This window comes from Falco punctatus (assembly GCF_963210335.1).
Source record: "Falco punctatus genome assembly, chromosome: 1".
NCBI lineage: Eukaryota > Metazoa > Chordata > Aves > Falconiformes > Falconidae > Falco > Falco punctatus.
Genome location: NC_137580.1, coordinates 71576037 through 71592891, shown reverse-complemented (window position 1 = coordinate 71592891; position 16855 = coordinate 71576037).

Here is a 16855-nt window from a genome sequence, read left to right as displayed (position 1 = left end):
GCAGAGGCCACAACTACAGCCTCCCCACTTCGCTAACAAAACCTAGCCACACATACCCAATAGAAATATCTGTTAATGGAAATACAAGAACATGAGAAAGCCTTCCTCGGGAGTTTACCTACTGAATAAAATCAGAATTGATTCAACCTAAGACAGAAACATATACTTTAAAAATAATGGATAAAAGTAAATAGGGCTGATTTATATATATATATACACCTTTACATAGTTATGCTTTAATAGCTACACTAACTCAAATTTAGCTTGCAGTCAGACTTCAGTTCTGAAAAAAAAAAAAAACTGAATCCTGAAGAGACACCTATTGTTGACAGCACACAACAATTCACTTTACTAAGTGTGTTTAAATCCCACTGTATCATTACCCTGGAAGTCGTCTGTTTGTAGTAAGTGTATTTCATTATTTGAAACATAATTTTCTCACTAATTCCATTGGCATGTGTAATATTACCTATCCTATAAGAAAAAAAAAATATGTATAACAGTTACAGCATGGCTGCATTAATGTTACCTCAAAAATGTTAACAATCATAAAATCAAAAAGTTACCTTATTTTGAAGAATGCCAACTATTTAGATTTAGATGCTTCCACCTTGTTCAGTCATTGCTCTTTTCTTTTAGTATCTTATAGCTTGATAAATCTTTTACTTGTTAAATATATGTTACTAAATACTCTGCATGAGAATGCAAAGCATATCTTAATCAAGTCTTCTACTATTGTCACATAGTTTCAAAACCTGCTGCCAAAGAACTTGCTCCTGACTACCAATCTTGGACTTGGCAATGCTTAAAAAGCCAGGCCCTGGGCCAAGAGAGATGTTAATGGATGCCTCAGGTCTGAATATTTACCAGTGGAGATAGTTAAACACGCAGTGTGCCAACACACAAATTGGGGGGGGGTCCTCGGAGCTGCCCAGTAAAATTTAGTAAATCAGTTGTAATCTTGTGTCTTAATCCAGTGCTCACAACTCATTCATTTTACGTTAGACAGCCACTGGTTAAAAAAAAAATCAGAAACAACTGGAACACTAGAATACAGCTAGTCAAGCAATTAGTACAATTATGTCTACCTAACGAGCTCATTTTAAAAAGCTAACATTCAACTATTTTTAAAGTAATTAATCTGTCAAAAGGTATCTTATAATTTCTGTAAAATGATAAAACATCTATTTACTTCACTTTTACACAAAAAAACAAACCAAAACACCAAAAAACCCACACCACAAAAGCAACACCATATTACAACAGCTTTTTTGATATTTCCCAAAAATATTATTTCAGTTGTGGACAGAAACTAAGAATGGAAAATTTCAGCCAAAGTTATTCTGAATGTCTAAAAATAAAAATTTTGAATTATATAAAACTGCAGTTGTCATACAATTCCAAGTTTACTTACAGTCAGAATGTACTTTTTTAAAAGCTAAGCTAAAAGATATTGAAATTGAAATAACAAAGTAATTTTACAATGCTAACACATCAGACATAACTATTTTCAAGGTAATAATTCACTTTATTGATATAAACAGATTCACATTATTAAGGTCAAGCAGTCCATGTAAAGTTCCAGCAGGAAGTTGTCTAGCCAACTATATCATATTTCTTGAAAAGTTTATTACAGGAAATATGGAACAATAGTTTTGTAAGAACTAGGGGGAAAAGGAAAGCGTTAAAGGCAAAGATGAACAATCACATTCAAAGCCATAAAAATGCATGTTAAGATTTCAAAATACCTCACCAGCCATTGAGATTTTAATGTTATTTTTATTTTTAATTTATAGAAGCCTTTACTGTGGAGACTATAGCACAGATTTAACAAGATGCCATCTTTTTTTAAAAAAAAAGCAAACCTCAAGATATAAATTATTACGAATTTTACACTATCTTGTGAAAACTACTTTTCCCTGATGTGCAAATACTGCCTACTGTGAAAATCATGTTCCCCACTATGATGTTCATTTAAGCATGTTATTTCTGTTTGTACATCTGTACCTTTTTGTCGTCCTATAACTTTAAAATGTTTTCTCTCCAAAGTGTTAGTTCCCAAAATGCATTACGCTAACAGAACTAAAAACTAAAATTCTGTATCTTTGTGCTCTAAGAACTGCCAGATGTCAGTTTTCATACTAATGGCTTTTACAATACTCTGAGCCTTTAGTACTTTCCATACCAAGAAATGTAAATCAGTTCAAGACAATGTCAGTACCATGTACAGCCGAACCGTTGCTGTAACGTGTATAAATGCAAAAGTAGACAAAAGCAAACTACCTTAAGCTTACTTTAAAAAGTCTGTTGAAGGTCTGCTGAGAAGTGTTTTTAAAGGTCTAAAGTGCTATCAAATTAGTTGCCTTTAAGTATTAGCAAATATACTAAAACATGATGCAAAAACCCCTTAAGCTGTGTGAACTACTATATGTAGACTCTGCATCCATTTCTGCTGGCTAAAATGAGATTCTCTATGCAAAAGATGAAATAAAACTACACAGCATTTGTAAACATTCTTCCCCACTTACTCAAGCATACCTAGGGACTCAGAGAGAGATGAGGTTCAAAAAAAGTCTTCACACAATTACTTCCCAGCAATCTTTCAACATATTTGTACCTTATTTACAGAAGCATATATCAGAGCAGAGCTTTGTTCAGGTTTCTTTTTTTTTATGGTATTGACTAGTTACAACTAGTTTGAACTTATGCACTTCACAATAAAATCTTTATTATTTGAGCATATAGCATTATTTATGCAAAAAAAATATTCTTTAAAGTAATTGATGAGTAAATTTGTACAACAAATTATGGTTTCTCTCTCAGCCATATAGATCATAAACTGTAATTACTTCAATGGACCTATTCTGGATTTAGCTTAATCCAGACTTTGACCATCTCTTACACACAGATTAAACAGCTCATATTCCAGTCTACCTTTTTTTTTTTTGACTGCCTGTTACATCAAAGCACAGGACCTAAGTGGTAGCATTTTTATTTTTAACTAAGTGGTAGCATTTTTATTTTTAAAACACTACTGTCACTTTCCAACTCATGGATATCTTACAGTACACAACATGCACACACAGCAGGCTTTTTGCAAGTCCTTATCCCCTAACATTCATTTTATGCATTGAATAGAGAAAAGCTCAAGTTCAAAGCATTTCCATCAACGCATTTTCAAAAATTGTAAACGGGATTCTCCCAGAACTTTCTCTCATTCAATCTATATTTGTCTTTATATGAGACAGAGTATTTCTAAGGTTTTTTTTCCAGGTAGTACACTAATTTCCATAAACCATGTGTTCACAAATGCATTGTGCAAGTCTTATACTACTAGAATACTCAAGTGACTTGTTCCATTTCTGGTTAAGACACACATTATTATCAAATAAAGACAAAGTAGTCCAACTTCCATTAAGTAATGGAACTTTTCCTACTGATTCAATGAGGATTGAGTAAAGTATTTAGATTGCCTGCATGAAGCCCAAGTTCCAATCATCCTTAAGCCACCACATTTAAACACTTTTCCACGACCTTAAATAACACAAGTTAAATTGTCAAAATTTACTCTCTTGATAGTAAGTGAATTTCTCATGCTTCTGCCATATTAATGTAAGTACAGCCACTGCTATACTAAAATACTTCTAGAGCAGGAAAAGTCACAGGAGGGAACACCCCACTTATGTCCAGCTAAATTTACCCCCCAATCACCAGAGAGCACAATTTAACTAGCTCTATTTAGACAGGGAAGCAACCAAAAGCAGAGTAATACCACTTCCCTATCTGCCCTGTCCAAAACCAAAAGTTACATCTATTTTCTTTAGAGGGTTAGTACTCACCAGCTGCTGGAGTAAGGCATAATGCTTAAAGACAAATTGGTCAAAACCTCCCTGCCTCCCAAATTAGATTAGAAGTTTAGAAGTGACAAAAACTTGCTATGTTAGCATGACATATCACAGATTTTTCTTGGCATCTGATATTCCAGTTTTGAGCAGCTGTCCTGGTTTCAGATGGGATAGAGTTAATTTTCTTTTTAGTACCTGCTACAGTGATGTGTTTTGGATTTGGTGTGAGAACACTGTTGAGGGCACACTGATGGTTTTTGTTGTTGCTGGATAATGTTTATACTAACTCAAGGACTTCTCAGTTTCTTGGGCCCTGCCAGCCAGAGGGCTGGAGGGGCACAGGGAATTGGGAGGGGACACAGCCAGGACAGGTTACCTGACCTGGCCAAAGGGATATTCCATACCATAGACGGTCATGCTGAGTATATAAACTGGGGGAAGAAGGAATGGGGGAATGTTCAGAGTGACGGCATTTGTCTTCCCAAGTAACTGTTACATGTGATGGAGCCTTGCCTTCTTGGGGATGGCTGAACACCTGCCTGCCCATCGGAAGTGGTGAATGAATTCCTTGTGTTGCTTGCGTGCATGGCTTTTGCTTCACCTGTTATACTGTTTTTACCTCAACCCATGAGTCTTCTCACTTTTACTCTTCTGATCCTCTCCCTCATCCCGCTGTGGGGGGAGCAAGCAAGCAGCTGTGTGGGGCTTAGTCGCCAGCCAGGGTTAAACCACAACAAAAGCTTTGACACAAATTACAACATAGCTGCAGATATCAAAGGCCACTTCTATTAAGATTTCTTTATGTAATAAACAATCTCTTCTTGAGAAACAATACAAAATACTATTACACCAGTATTACCTCGTATCAATGCTCCCTCCATCAAATAAATTTAATCTCCAAAAAGCTCAACTAACTTGCATATTCTAATTAATATCATGCTGAAAATAGTTAATGATGCTAAATTATAGCAATCTTTTTAAAAGGGTCAAATTTGTCAATCTACATTTAAGCTATAAACATCAGGCATGAAAATGAAATGGTTTTGAAGTAACACTAATTCTGAAAGGTCCCACTTAAGAAAATTATTTCCTTGCATAATTTTTTTATGTTTAATCAAGCCATCCAATAAAGGATTATAAGTGATAGCAAATTATAGTGTTGTATCTTTCTTCCTATTGCTCTTAGCAGAAGCCCCCTATTTCTTCCTTCAGGTTTTCACAAAGACTATTCATCAGACATAGTCTCCACAAGGATCTATATATGTACACAATAACAGTACAGCTTTAAAACTATGTTAACACAAGATTGTTTCCTCACTGTTAAGAGATACTTTTATCAATGTGTAATTTTATGCCGTCATGTTCCCACAATAACAACTTCACACTATAGATTGGCACCAACAATTGCCAAGTACAAATTCCCACAAATTCCCAGAGAGTCCTTATTTCATTAGAGTGCTAGTTCATATGCCCCTATTTCCAATTAATAAATAGCTGTCTTATTAAGGTCACCCCACTACCTGCTGAAATTCAGAAAGGTAATCTAGTGAAAAGGAGATCAAGCAGCTATACTGAATGGTCTGGAAAGCAGCATTAATTTATCCGCAAAATTATTCTTTTGCTGATGCTCTTCAGTTAATACTTATAATGTCATACTTCAAAGGTAATAAAAAGTGTGTTGAAAACTACATTAATACTTGTATTGTACCCTTCATATTTTATCCAGGTACAAAATTAACTATACCTAACAATGTTCTTGTGAAGAAAACTTACAGCTATTTGTGTCTGGATAAAGTTTGGTCATAAACCTGACGGATTAGCCACTCTGCTTGCTGTCACACAGAATACATGGCAGAGACAAATAAGGTCATAGGTTTCTGCACAATAAAAAAGTCAAAGCTTTTTTATTTTGCATAGTGGTTTCTTTGAGGTCCTACAGTCAAAATGTTGCACTTCAATTAAAAAAAAGGAAAAAAGAAAAAAAATAACACAACAGACGCTGATAATCATAGGAAGTTCTTTTCCCTTCACAGTATCTGTTTAGCACATAGGTTTCTCAGCCTGAAAGAATACCTGTGATAACTCACAGATCATTTAGAAGCTTACTTCTGAATAAGCAAGTCCAACATATTAAAAGAAAAACCAATTTGAATCAAGACAAGGTTACAGGCCGGAACATGAATTCCACAAGAGGGTCTCATTAGGACAGTACAAACAATAGGTAGCCTCGATAGAGGATGATAGGGGACTGGGCAGTGGAAGGAGATGTTGGCCAAACAAGACCAATCAGTGCAACCGCTGGCAGGAGATTTAATTGAATCTACCAAACATCTTCACAATACTACACCACAAACCTAATATGCACAGAACCTGAACTGAAACAGGACTCTCCTTGTGCAGATTCAGGTAATTTTTTGCCAGGAGGAGAGTAAACAGAAAAAATTCTTACATCTCCATAAAACCTTTTCAGGAAGCTGATAAATCATTTTTTCTCATTTAAAGAACAAGAAGTTGAACAAGACCATTATGCAACAAAAAATTGTAAAAATAGGTGGAATGCCACTCACAAGTGATACAAATACTTCGATAGTATCAACACCTGGAGCATATTTCTTGACCAAAAATGGCATGCAATTAAATTGCATAAACAAGAAGCTATACCGGTATATAGCAGATTAAACATATAAAGATGACAGTGGTAGTTCATTTGAACCTGCAGGTGCCCTTATCTAATACATTATGCCACCTTATCAAATCTGAGTAAGAACCCAATGAAGCAATCATAAAAAATTAAATGGTAGCAGAGAGTATTTATACAATATCTTTGCCAGGAGGTCTTAGGAGTATGTACTTGTATAAACTGACAAATACCATCATGCAAGATACCTAAAAGTCAACAGGCAACTTGCTTTCAGTAATCACCATCTGAAAATTACTAAGTTCTACTATTTATGAGGCAATAGAAAGTTCATTATTACATAATTATTAGTTTTAATAACTATATTAATTACAGTTTTACTGTTAATACCAATACATTTCAGGTCCCATCAAGGGTCATTAAAAAGCCTTTAGTTTGCCTCCAAATTCCAGTAAAGGAAATAAAGGCAAAATGTAGACTTTTAAAAAAATCTTTAAGTAATTACTGTTGCTAATTCTACAGTTAAAAAAAAAAAAAATTAAAATTCTGGTGATATGTGGTGGGTTGACCCTGGCTGGCTGCCAGATGCCCACCAAAGCCATTTTATCATTCCCCTCCTCAGCTGGACAGTGGAGAAAAGAGATAACAAAAAACTCATGGGTCAAAATAAGGACAGGGAGAGACCATTCACCAACTAATGTCAAAACAGATGACTCGGGGAAATTAGTTTATTACCAATAAACTCAGAGTAGGATAATGAGAAATAAACCCAAAACTTAAAAACACCCTCACCCCAACCCTACTTTCTTACTGGGCTTAGCTTCACTCCCAAATTCACTACCTCATCCCCTCGCATGGCACAGAGGAATGGGGACTGCAGTCAGTTCATCACATGTTGCCTGTGCCATTCCTTCCTCCTCAGGGGGAGGGCTCCTCACACTCTTCTCCTGCTCCAGCATGGGGTCCCTCCCACAAGAGACAGTGCTCCACAAACTTCTCCAATGTAGGTTCTTCCCACACGCTGCAGTTCTTCACAAACTGCTCCAGTGTGGATCTCTTCCATGCGTCCTTTCCATAGGGTGCAGTCTTTCAGGAACAGACTGCTCCACCATGGGTCCTCCATGGGGTCACAAGTCCTGCCAGCAAACCTGCTCCAGCGTGGGCTCCTCTCCCCCCATGGGGCCACAGGTCCTGTCAGGAACCTGCTCCAGTGCAGGCTCTCCAAAGGGTCACAGCCTCCTCTGGGCATCCACCTGCTCTGGCATGGGATCCTCTCCATGGGCTGCAGGTGGATATCTGCTCCACTGTTAATCTCCATGGGCTGCAGGTGGACAACCTGCCTCACCATGATCTTTGCCACAGGCTGCAGGGGAATCTCTGCCCTGGTGCTTGGAGCACCTCCTCCCCTCTGTTCCTCACTGACCTTGGGTGTCTGCAGTTGTTGCTCTCACATGTTCTCCCTTCTCTCTCCTGCTGCAGGATTTTCCCTGCCCCCTTCTTAAATATGCTATCGCAGAGGTGCTACCACTGTTGCTGGTTGGCTCAGCCTTGGCCAGCAGCAGATCTGTCTTGGAGCCAGCTGGCGTTGACTCCACTGGACATGGGGGAAAGCTTCTAGCAGCTTCTCACAGAAGCCACCCCTGTAGCCCTTCTGCTACCAAAACCTTGCCATGCAAACCCAATACATTACATAAACAGAACTGTATGAAATAGCCATTTAAAATGAGCGTATGTTTGTCAAATACAGATATCTATACAAAACACATGATTTTTCAATTTCTTAGACACTGAAAGGTAACCCTGTATTTGAACATGCCATTATGAAGCCACTGAAAAGTATTTCCTTCCATCATTCCTTAACCATGAATCACCACGCTAAACGTAAAATTGTGCATGTCGTTAACACAGTAGCAAACACTGCCATATATTTCTAGTGTTATTAACACATCATAACCAGTCAGTGGTTTTAATCAACATAGAGAAGTTTCAAAAGAGCTTGTCCATTTTAATATATTCAAAGTTAAACAGCAGAATGAAAATGACTCATAGTTTTGGTCTATATCAGGAAAGCCGGCTGTTCTAAGAGGAAAAAAAGCTTTTTATGAGAGAACAGAGGGTCACAGAGGCACAAAGGATGGGTGTAAGAATGAAAAGTCTAATGCAAATTACTGAAAAAGGAAGAGATGACAGTAGTAGTGACAATGAACATGACTAGGAGTCATAGAAAGACAGCATACTTTATGCTCTTAGAGAGGCTGAAAAAACCCTACAACAAGCAGCAGAGCAATGCTAGAAATGAAATTGATCACCTGTATTCCAGATTATGGTAAAGAGGATGTGCAATATAAAGCATGGAGCTCAGCAGAATGAGGAAGAAAAAAAAAAAGAAATAAAGAAAAAACACTTCACTCAGTGAACACTATCTATTCTGTACACTCTTAAGGAAAGATCCTGTGGAAAACAGTGTCATCATGTAATTAAAGATTGTATCACAAACTACAGATACAACAAGGCCATATGGAAGTTACCTGCACAATCTTAAATCAAAGCCTCTCAGACCATTTTAATGGCTTCTGTAAACAATGCAAATACATGCAAATATTCCAGATGAATGCTGACGTGATCTTTACTGCTGACTAAACTGAGATCGTAAATACATAAGAACATGTTAACACAGTATGCTATTTCTCAAAAACTGAGACTATGAATAAATTTTAGTATTTTCCTTAAGTTACAGCAACAAGCTTCTATCACCTTTTTATCATGCACAACAGCAAAATATATCTCAACTGAAAAAACTGATAGAATATAGCAACAGCAGCAAGATATTGCACTTCTCATGAGAAACTATTAATGCTCCCTTCCATGTGCCAAACAGAATTAACTGTCATAAATCATCTCTACTGCCAGTAGAAAGCATGTTTTTTGTTTACTGTCCAATTCATCTGCTGTAAATACAACTTCAAACGTTACAGTTTTATCATTCATAAGCATATTACTTCTGACAACCTTACTAATGGTATTTTTCACTAAATATATTAAATGTATTCTAAAATCTATTCAGCAAAAGTTGTTCCTAGGTTTTAACCAAAGGCGACCACCACATGGTTTTATGTTTTTTAAAAATATGAACAGAATAGACAATTCTTCTTACATTAAATGTAACCATGGGACAATGTCATACCGTCCTAAGGAGAATGGTGTCTATTACTAAAACAGGCACAAGCTCCAAAAATACTTTTGCCTTTAAATTCTACTTCAAGTGTTACACCACATACAACAAAACGTATATTCACACACACCCATATAGCATGAGTATTTTCTTACACAAATAATGTTTCACAGAATTTTAGTAAAAGAAATGCAGTTTATAAGAGAAAAATCTCTCAACACTAGAAAAAGAACTGGATAAAATTAGTATTGATTCCAAATTATGAAGAGAGAAGCAATATGATTATTATTTAAATACAGCAAACAACTTCCAAAGTGGACAACTCATTATGAAAAGCTAAAGAAACAAAAATCCTTTGATAATAATTAAGTCCCTTTATAATAATTATGTTTAAGTGAAGGTAAGGTTTGTCCAGTAAAGGAGAGAACCTTGGGGGTTTCTAGGGAGTGTGAGGGTTTGTTTTGTTTGGGGTTTTGTTTTGCTTTTAATACAGCAACACCTTCTTAAAGTGTTAAGGTATGCCTTTCTTCACTGGTAAAGATAGTTCTTTTTCCATTTAGGAAAATGTTCCAGGGGAAAAACTAGTGGCACAATCAGGCTTTCTAGCTGGAATCAGTTTGCCTCACATTTAAAAGCACTTTACATTAAACTCAGTGACTAAAGGAATTTTCTCAAAAAAAAACACTGAAGTTTTATATCATTTATAATACTGCTAACACTGAAAATACATGCTTAAATACTCCAAAGTTTTGAAAGAAGGCAACCCGTAGTGAATAATTGATACATAGCAGGTTTTTGGTTGGGTGGGTTTTTTTCCTCTTTCAAACATCGTGGTAGAACATGAATTAAAAACTCATGCAGTATAAACAGCGATGCTGAAGCAATAAGGAAACAAGGCTTTTACTTTCCTCTTCTCGCGACGGGATTATGAATGCATTTTATCTTCAGCCTTACTTCACAGAATTCTTTCCAAAAGAATCTTAATTTAATTTGTACAGAAAATATTCCAGCTGCATAAAAAGAAATCAAGATCGTGAAACTGGCACCTAGAGTTCAAATGAAAGTACTAATTAACAGTTCAGCATGTTATACTCCATAATATTTTTTAAGAAATATTCATCAATAATTCAAGTCTTTGTTTTAGCCATATTTTCATGTTCTCAAAGCTGGTATCAGACAGAATAATAAGCAAAATAAAAATAAAACCAATAAGTATAAGCTAGCTAGTCCAGTCTAAGGAAAGAGCCTAATGTTATTAGACTTATAAATATCCTCCCTCATTTCTATGAAATAAATATGCATCTGTGTCTTGTATCGACTTTGCCCGTCCTCCAGGTATGCCCAGAGGGCAATGTAGGCTATAATGACCCATCTGTTCACTACTGGCAAGTAGCAAACTTCTAATGAAGACAGATGTGGGTCACCCTGCACAAGAAGGCTGCAGGGTGCTAATGAATCCACCTAATGGTCACTGCCTGCCACTGCTGACTGATTGATGAGCAAAAGGGTTAAGCTTCAAAAAGAAAGACAAGTATTTCAGGTAATCATTAGTCTTACTAGGATTTCTCTGTCACAGTCCCTAATATACCCACACACTTCAAATGTTGTCTTGTTCCGTGGACAGAAAAAAAAAAATTGTTTATTATTTTTCTTTGGACAACATGAAATAACCTGAAAAGCTGAAACAAAGATCTTATGATAAATTTGTTAGGTTTATTGCCCTGAGAAATAGAAGTTCTCAATATTCATAGTAATTTATAAACACATGACCTCTGACAGTAACAGTGAAACCTAAAATCTTAAAGAAAATAGCTACCAGTTGCAAAACTCCACAGGCATTCGTACTTTCTAAATACTACAGTCCAACAGTAATGTAGAAAGGAACTTTTTACTGTGAATTCCATTCACACAGTTAGTGGATTTTTATTATTGTTTTAAATAATGATTACCACAGAAGCTAGTAAGGATTTGACACATTTTGCCCATTTGCACATGAAGGTGATGGCACCAGAAAAGCCAGCTACTTATGAGAAAAGTATTGATGCAAATCTAACCATTCATCAATTCAGGTAGTGAGCAAATGTCAGAAAGAGTTCCAGTGGGGAAACTCCGGAGAGGGAAGTCTCTCTAGAGAAAAAGGAAAGAAAAGAAGAAAAGAAAAAAAAAAAAAAAAAAAAAGGGAGGGGGGGAATCACAAGAACAAAACTAAAAAAAAAAAAAAAAACCCACACCAAAACCATCTTGTAGTGAAAAATGTTATGACTTTGAGCTGCTGTGGGGTGAAACCTGCAGAGAATGTTACCATCTGCCAAGACTCACCAGGATTTTGTTAATAAACAGCTGCAAAGCAAAGCCACAGCACTATCCAAAAATATAGAGAAGTAATAAAATTATATGTAAAGTTAAAATCAGAAAGAAGTATTTTTACGTAACAGCTTTTGAGGACAAGTGGTTCTTTTGCTTTTACAATCAATTTATTTAAAAAAAAAAAAATTCAAAAAAATTCATTTTCAAAACATCACACAAGAATCCACCAACTTATTTTCTGACGTAACTCTACTAACAGTAGATAGGAAACCCAGATTTGCTAAATGCTGCAAATCACTCACTGGGAAAGATTCTTTACCAGATAATACCAGCTAATAATATATTAAAAAAACAATCCTGTAGTAACATTAAAACAGTAATATGTTGCATCAGTAGCTGGTACCATAAAAATGAGGAAGACATCCTTACTAGAAGACATTTTATTCCTTGCCATGCTTATCTGCTGAATAATTCTTAATACACCCTGTAAGCTCATTAGGCCCTTACATTCTTAACTGTAAATCGAACATCAGGATTCTAGCACATTCATTTTGCAAGGCTCAACACGTTCTACGTGGGAGGATGGCGGGGCACGGACACACAAGCATTTTAGGATTAAATGTATTTGAGAAGAGTATTATTACATCCTTATCTTAAGCTAAGAATAGACCTGAGTTTTTGTATTGATAGATGTAGTCTGTATCCAAGTCAGAGCCTAATATAAATTCTCAAAGTTTCAACAAACAAAGGTAACGCTGAACAATTTAATTCTCAATATTATAACACAAAAAACAGCCTTTTCAACTTTTAAGTCACAACACTAGTTTTGAACAGAAATGGAAATACTTGTTGCGAATCTCATACGTATTGAACCTGCTTTTTCATCCATATTTCAAATATCCATGTAAAACTGCTGAGTCAGCAACACTCAAAAACTTACCTTGCATATAAATAATGATTTCTAGAACATAAGGAAATCTTTGCATACTCTGTGAGGGTATAAATTGCAGTTTTGCCTAACACTGCCAGGAGAGACTCCAGTGTAATTTACCTTTTCAAACAGATTCAAATTCACTGGTGATTTACTATTGTTCCCAGAACTGAAACGATTAAGCAGCCTCAGTCTTTTGCCTGAGGCAACAGAAGCTCTTCAAGATCCAGTAACTCCAATCTATATGATCCTCAGAATTCTCTTTTGCAAGAAGCTACTAACATTACATGCAAGATGAAACTAACTATATATGGTTGATTGATTTACAACAGACAATTTCACTGATTTATCCTATGAGAACAAACTAACAGTAGTGAGGTTACGGGGGAAAAACCACAAAACCGAAAGAAACCTCTGGGAGTGATGGGTACTAAACATAAGTGAAGTGTAGCAAAAACATAGCAGTTGTGTATTCATGGGTTTATTCACAATGCCATTGGCAAATAAAAGCTATCACAGTCTAGAAACATGCCCTTAGGATTTAAAAAGAAACTCGAGTGTTAATATCATCATAACAGCATGTGTACAGAACATTCTGAAGAGGAATGCTTTGTTCTTCCAGTAAGCTCACTTGCCTATTGAGAACCTGCAATTCATTAATGAGAAAGACTTACAATTTCAGTAAAATCTGGTTGTTAGGCCCACATTAATGTGTATTCTATTTTTATCCATAATATCCACCTTTAAATGTGTGATTACAATTGATAGTGTAGCTTTAAAAACTTATAGTCCATACAGAGAAGGCATTCCTACTTTCTTAGAATTAAAGATGACAGCAGACACAAGTCTAATAGTGCCTACAAATTAAGTCCTCCCATCATCACACCTTTTTTTAAAGATCTTTTGGATAGAATCTCATTTCCCTATATATACATGCTTCACTCATGCATCATTCTGTTTGCAGAAAAGACAGACTCCTGATTTAAAAAAAAAAATAATATGCTGTTGCACACTTCAATAGTGCAGCATGTCCTTTAAACAAGCACTGAAGGTTAGGACTGCTTGGGAAAAATTGCTGTAAGTATTCACAGGTTCAGATTAACTTGTAAATTGATTTAAATGTATAATTCTGAGGTAAAACACATAAGTATTCTAAAAAAGACGACTGATAAAAAGGTGCCATGTACGAAATTTCTGACGTGTTTACACATTAAGCGGAAACAAGTGATGGCTGAAAGGATACAGCTAGTGATCAACTAGTTGCCTGTATGTTGGTGGAAGAGAAAATGCTCTTTCCAAATTGTGCTTCATTTTCTTACATTTTATCTTCAACTCACACAGAAAAAATTGTTACACATTTCCTACCCTCCTTTCTCAAAGATGTCCACCTTCACAGATCCAGAGGAATATAGCAGATCATTAATTTGTGTCACAAATAGTAACATAGTACCTCCATAAACTACTTTTTTCAATTAATTTATTTTGAGAAAATGAATCAGATGCTTACCAGACTGTTAAAATACATCTACAACATAGTAGCGTTGTTCTACTTAGCACAGCAAGTGAATACATTTTTAACCTCAAGATGTCCCAAATTTCATAGGAATGTATGTTGCACATTCAATAATATACATATGTGTAATGACAGTAATGAAATGAGAACTGAACTGACAACAAGCTTCATGTTTTTTACATTTTTACAATTCATTAGCATTTACATTTTACATTAAGATGTTAGAACTAATCAAACACAAAGTCAGAATTTGCTTTTGGTTTTGCTATCGACAAAATACATCCCTCCTCACCTGAAATGTTCTTTGTTCTCAAAAATAATCTATTCTATTAAAATGTTCCAGACATCTGAGTGTGAAAAAACGCAGCCAAAGTCTCCACAGAGAATAGAACTTGATCAAATTTACAAGCTTTTGATAATAACTCTTTTGAAAGAAGCATGTTTACACAAATCTGTGCTAGGCCAAAGCTTTTCTCTTCTCATCTTGATTACAGAGATTTAGAAATCACATTATTTCCTGTCTCTCTTCAGCAAGCTTTGGCACAGTTGAAGGTTACTAAAGCAAGTCCCCCTTTGTTCTTTACATTAATTAATACAGCTCATTTATTTTTTCTATCTAGGAAGATTCTCTAAATCTCTCATTAGCCTCATTATTTTCCTCTAAACTGGCTCTGATTGGTCTCCACATTTTTAAACCAAAATACATTAGATGAGACACCACACTCCAGATAAAGTCTGCTCCTGTAGCACAGCTAGCAAGAATTATTTCACATGTCCTGCAGGCTATACATCTATGTATGCATTGCAATATGAGATCTGGCATTTCCCCTTTTTCACAACAATGCCACAATTTTGACATACATTCAGCTTAGAGATTGTTGTTCCTTGGCATTCTTCAAGGTATTTGGAACAAAGCTACCTAAAAGTCACCAGTATGAAGGAAGAGATGAGAAACTGACAGCACTTCTCCAAGCTGTGCTTATTTTTTGTTGATATATTAGTAGTCCAACCAACTGAAATCTGGGTTTCCAGTCCTATCTCTGAAATTATTCAAGAAAATAGTATTTTACAGTTGCTCAATAGAAGTTATTACAAGAAGTATCTTTAAAAGCCTAACCTCCTCAAGATAAACTATCTTCAGGGTACTAATATAACTGAAGAAACAGTTTTATGGACTGTTTACCACAAAATGGGAAAGTAGTAAATTTAAAAAGTATCCAGATCAGTGCTTCACATTTTTAGATTAACTCCTCTTTTCTGAGATGGTATGAGCCCCTGGTTTCCTTTCCTACTTCCCAGCTTAAGAACAGTCTACACATGTTTTGGAATTTATAAAGCTACTTCATGAATTCCAAGGTCATACTACTTTATATTAAGCACATATGTAACAGTACAAAAAAAGGCTATAAATATATCAGGATCAGCAAACTATTTACACATTAAGTACCCACAATAAACTTCTACAATAAGCACATGCATACCTTCCTCATTGCATAATTACTACTTTCTTGTAATGCAAATAAAGTCACTATACCTCATAAAATGCCAAAAGCAGTTATCTATTGAAGTTTTATTTACAGTCAGTATATATATTAATACTTATTTTGCCCAACACTACACAAAAATCCTCTGGCATAGCCAGTTTGGTTATCTCTGCTCTTTCAATCCTGACACTGTTTCAGTGACCAAAGTCTGCAACAACCACTCATTCTTCCACCTGGGTCACTAACTCTCTATGGGGAAGGGCTCTGTGTAACTGGCTCTGTGGAACCAGAGTATATTTGCTGCAATACTGAAGTTAGCACCAGGCAAGTGGCATGTTAAAAGATTTCTGCAGTAGCCTATTCACAAGCTTTAAGCTGGTATTTTATAACACCCTTTCTCAGAAGCTTTTAATTCAGCAACTTCAGAAGGGGTCTTAGCTGGGACAACACATTGTCTGCCAAGGTCAGCTCTAGGCTTTGAAACATGGTATTGGTCTTCAAAGAAATGTTATTTAATACTATTAAATAAAACATTATTTAATAAAGGTAAACTACCTGTATCTTAATTCCTCTTCAGAAATACCTAGGCTATTTTATTGAAGCTAAAAAAAAGTCAAGGCAATACCTTTGCAACTATTTCACCTTAAAGAATTGAAATCAGGCAGTTACTACCAGCCAGCAATCCCTCTAAGATGCTATTAATTCTGTCATACACTGCAATGGAATGCAGCCTTTGTTCCCTTAGATTTCTATTATTTTTCTATACTATGTGACAAGATACAGTTTCATAGCATTATGCATGTTCCATCATGTAATCATGATGCACAATTGCAATTTAACTTCAGTGTAAGTACCAGAATTACAAATTTTCAGAAATATAGCAGATAAATATTTTGTATGTAAGATCTGTACATACATTCAGAACTGCAAAACACATTAAAGTACATTCATAAACTTTTTTTTTT